This window comes from Tupaia chinensis, unplaced genomic scaffold (genome assembly GCF_000334495.1).
Source record: "Tupaia chinensis unplaced genomic scaffold, TupChi_1.0 Scaffold145396_1, whole genome shotgun sequence".
NCBI classification, from domain to species: Eukaryota; Metazoa; Chordata; class Mammalia; order Scandentia; family Tupaiidae; genus Tupaia; species Tupaia belangeri.
Window position 1 is genome coordinate 844605 of NW_006205257.1, and position 4686 is coordinate 849290.

The 4686-nt window shown below is 40.1% G+C and overlaps 1 pseudogene; it reads right to left on the reverse strand.

Annotated features, from left to right (window-relative positions):
• Positions 1–3089: 3089 nt before the first annotated feature.
• LOC106733832 (40S ribosomal protein S25 pseudogene) lies at positions 3090–3462 on the reverse strand (annotated as a pseudogene).
• Positions 3463–4686: the final 1224 nt, after the last annotated feature.

Here is a 4686-nt window from a genome sequence, read left to right on the forward strand (position 1 = left end):
ACCCTATAGCAAAAACCCTCTCCAAAAAAAAAAAAGTAAATAAATTTAAAAGAATTATTCCACCTCTATGTTGGCTGATTAGCTACACTTCCTCTTTTTTATTTTTGGTCACTATATTGGGCTTACTTTATGCTTCTTTAACTTATCACAGTCTGCTTCCAACTAATATTATGCTACTTCAGGTATAATGTAGAACTTTTCAATAATGTACGTCCTTTTACCTCCTCTTGTCCTTTGTACAGTTGTCATTTTATAATTTACTTCTATATAAATCTCAAAGTGCATTTTTTTTGGAGGTTTTTTTTTTTATTTTTTATTTTTTGCTATAGGGCGCATGTACTCGCCAAAAAGACAGAAAGAGACAGACAGAAAGCGAGAAATCACCCCCCAGGGGGATGGTCACACCGCAATCCCTTCTCCTCCATTCTCCTCTCGGGATCTTGGGCACGCATGCACACGTGCCTGGCATGAGTTGAAGCCACCGGGTCCAGGACTCCAACCACAGTCGACTACATGGAAGTCCAGTGATGAAGCCATTACGCCATCTGCTGGTCCCTCGAAGTGCATTTTTACTTTAAATATCTTTAAAACTAAAAAACAAACAAATAAGGGTTTATATGTATCCATCTATTTACCATTTCCACCTCTCTTCTCTTTGTGTTGTTTCACGTTTTCTTGAAGTATCAAATTCTTTCAGCCTGAAAACTTCCTTTACCATTTTTTGAGCTGAAGGTCTGCCAATGGCATATTCTTTGAAATACTGATGTGGGGGGGAGTCAGCCTATAATTCTTTTTTTTAAATTTTTAATTTAATTTGATTTATTCATTCATTTATTTTAATTTGCCAAGAGAGGGAGAGAGAAAAAGAGAGAGGGAAAGTGAGAAAGCAAGCCACCAGGTTCAGGACTTGAACTGTGGTCAGCCATGTGGGTGTCCAGCACCTTAACCACCATGCCACCTGCTGGTCCCTATAATTCTATATCTAGCAAAAGTATCCTTTTTCCCCCCAGCGCTTTCAGATGTTGTTTCATTTTTTTCTTGATTGCATTGTTTCTGACAAGTCAGCATTAATTTTTATCTTTGTAATCCTTGAATATACTGTGCCTTTTTAAAAATTTTAATATACTGGGACCAGCAGTTAGTGTAATGGCTGTGTCGCTGGACCCCCATGTAGTCAACTGTGGTTCAAGTCCTGGACCCGGTGGCTTAAACTCACGCCGGGCATGTGTGAGTGTGTGCCCAAGATCCCTAGAAGAGAATGGAAGAGAAGGGATTGTGGTGTGGCCATCTTCCCTGGGGGGTGATTTCTCACTTTCTGTCTCTTTGTCTCTGTCTTTCTGGCGAGCTCACGCACCCTATAGTGAAAACCTTTCAAAAAAAAAAAAAGAAAATTTTCAATATAGCTGCTTTTAAGTTTCTCTGTATTGCCTATTTTCAACATCTTAATTATAATTTCTTTGTGATTATCCTTCGGGGTTGAGATCCTTCAATATATGACTGGAAAATTTTCATCAATTTTGGGAATCCTTATACTATTATTTCTTAGGACCCTACCTCCATTTTCTGTATCTCCTTTTTTAGGTGGTTTAACTGCTTGATATTGCCCCATAGGTCACTGAGACTGTTTTATTTTAACTTACCAGAGAGTGAGTGCATTTGCCAGAAAGAAACAGAGAAAGAGAAGGAAGGTAAAGAAGCATGCTCCCTCCCATCCCCCTTGAGGAAGGGTCACACCAATCCCTTCTCCTCCACCCCTCCCTTCTTTCAGAATTTTAGGAACCATGCACGTGCACCTGGTATGTTTTTCAAGCCACCTGCTCCAGGACTCAAACCATACAGTCTGCCGTGTGAGATCCTGTCAGCTTAATCCAGTAGTCACCACACCACCAGCTGGCCAGCAGCTGTTCATTTTATAAAAAATTTTATTTATTTATTATTATCAGTTTGACCAGAGAGAGACAGAGAGAGAGGAAGAGTGAGAAAGCAAGCTGCTTGGTCTGGGACTTGAACCATGGTCAGCCAAGTGGGAGTCCAGTGTCTTAGTAACCATGTCACCTGCTGGTTCCAAAATTGTTCATTTTTGAAGTCTTTATTTTTTATGCTTCAATGTGCTTTTATTCTTTGTCTTCTATTGCTATTTCAAGTATATGTGTGTGCGTGGAGGTGTGTATACATAATTTTATTTTATTTGAGATATATATATATATATATATATATATATATGTATGTATCTTCAAATTTGCCTGTTCTTTTCTTATAGAATTTAATTATTTCATTATAATTCCTAGTTCTTTTATCTCTTATCATCTTACATCCTTAAGAGTCCTATTAAATAGTTTATTTACACTTTTATTTTACAGTCTTTTCAATGTGTTCTTTTATCTTGAATTCTTGGGGTGATAACTCCTCCTATATATCTGCCTGTTAACTGTTCTTTCATCATACATATGCTCTTTAAAGTTGTAAACTCATTTCAATGGAGGTATGTTTTGGGGCTTTTTTTTGTTTTGTTTTGTTTTTCCTGTAGAAGTGAGTCCTATGTATTCTAAGTTATGGGAGTGCTTGATTTTTTTCAGTGCCAGAAAGTCAAATTTACTACACTGGGTCAGCTTTTGTATTTTTTTACCTCGGACTTATATCATGTGAGTAAGATAAATTTGGACCCAGGCCCAACCACAGTAGCACGCCACTCTGCAATGGTGGAGCCACATGGCCCATTGGGGTTCAGATCTGGGTCTGTCTAAAACATGCCAGACACATGTACACATCCATGACTCTGGCTGGCTGGAGGGCTGGGGAAACAGATTGTAGTGTGATAACACTGTTGTGTGCGTATCTCTCTAGCTTACTCTCGCTCTCTCAAATAAAACAAATAAATCTTAAAAAATTTGGATCTAATACCCACATATATATAGCCTTGGTTTTTATTTTCTCATGGAAGATTGTGGGGGTTTTTCCCTGTTATTTATTTGTTTTTTTGTGTGTTTGTTTTGTTTTTTGTTATCTAGAGTTTCGGGCAGAGATAAACTTTTTTGTTTGTTTGTTTAATAAAATTTTATTTTTCTAAAGGTACAGTTGGTTGTGCCTGTTCATACATCTTCACCAGCTGCTGGGGCATCTCCACCCTTGGTATTTCTGGTGTCTATTACTTGCACTCTGTGCTTTGAAACTAGTTTAATAAGTCCTTTACTAAGAAGTTCCTGAAGTGCTGCCCTGGCCAGGGAACCGTGAATCTTCAGCCTCTCAGAGACCACAGCTGGGATTATTTGCTTATGGTTGGGAGCGTCCTTGCAGTTTGTCGTATGTAGCTTTGTCAGACAAGACCAGGTTATTGAGCTTGTCCCAACCTTTGCCTTTCGACCACTTCTTCTTTTTGGCCTTCCCCCCAGATTTGTTCACTGGGTCTTTGTCCTTCTTGACCGAATTTCCAGAGTCTTTCTTCTTCTTGTCCTTGGGCAACATTGCCAAGCCCGGAGAGCAGCCGCAGCCACCGCAGCCTTGCTAAGATGTTGGACAGAAAGGCGACATGAACTTTTTTATTGCTCCCCTGAGCCAGTGGTAGTTTTTACATTTTTTTTCCCCTTCCTACTAGGGGAGCCTTTCTAGAATCTTAGCTTCTACAGGGATCCTAGGTATAGCTTTCCGCTTGGGTTGCCCAAGGCCAGGGCCTTGATTTCAATCAGATGTTAACCTTGTAGGAATTAACTTTCTTCTGTTCTTTCATGTGCCAAAATGCCTATTAGTTACTATTATTAGTTACTATGCTTACATCTCATCCAGTATTTCTGTGTGTTTGTGGTGGGCAGAGAGGTTCTGTTAGCTCAGCCTGCCATGTTTCTGGGATGGAAGGCTTTCCATTAAGTTCCAGCAATTCTGCTTTCTCTAGCTGAGCACTATCTTGAATGTAACTTCTATGTGTATATTCAGTCTTGTATCTGTCTTAGAATTTCTGGGGTCTGTGTTCTAATTCACTGATTTAGGTTTTGTTTTTGTTTTTCATTCTGTTCACTCTCTCCCTTACATTCAGAATTTTAGTTATCAGCTTTTTCGTCTCCAAAAATGTTTCTGTCTCCAGATGATTCTTTTTTTTTTTTTTTTTTTTGCTATAGGGAGCGTGTGCTTGCCAGAAAGACAGAGAGATAGAAAGCGAGAAATCCCCCCCCCGGGGGGGGGTGGCCATGCCACAATCCTTTCTCCTCCATTCTCCTCTCGGGATCTTAGGCATGCACATACACATGCCCGGTGTGAGTTTAAGACACCGGGCCCGGCATTCGAACCGTGGTCGGCTCCATGGGAGTTCAGCAGCATAGCCATTACGCTAATTGCTGACCCCCAGATAATTCTATTTTTATAATTTTTGTTTGTTTGTTTTTTGCTATAGAACATGTGTACTTCCCAGAGAGAGAGAGAGAGAGAGAAGAGAAGTGAGAAATCCCCTTCCTCCCCCTGAGGTAAAGGCCACACCACAATCCCTTGTACTCTATTCTCTTGAGATTTCGGCCATGCACACTCACACATTCAGTGTGATTCCCAAGGCACCAGGTCTGGGACTGAAACTATGGTTGAGCAGTGGAAGTTCAGCCCCTTAACCACCATACCACCTGCTAGCCTTATGTTTTTGATGCAATTACTTCTCACAATGAGCCATATGCATCTGGTTTGTTACAGTTTTTCCTGTTTCTTACA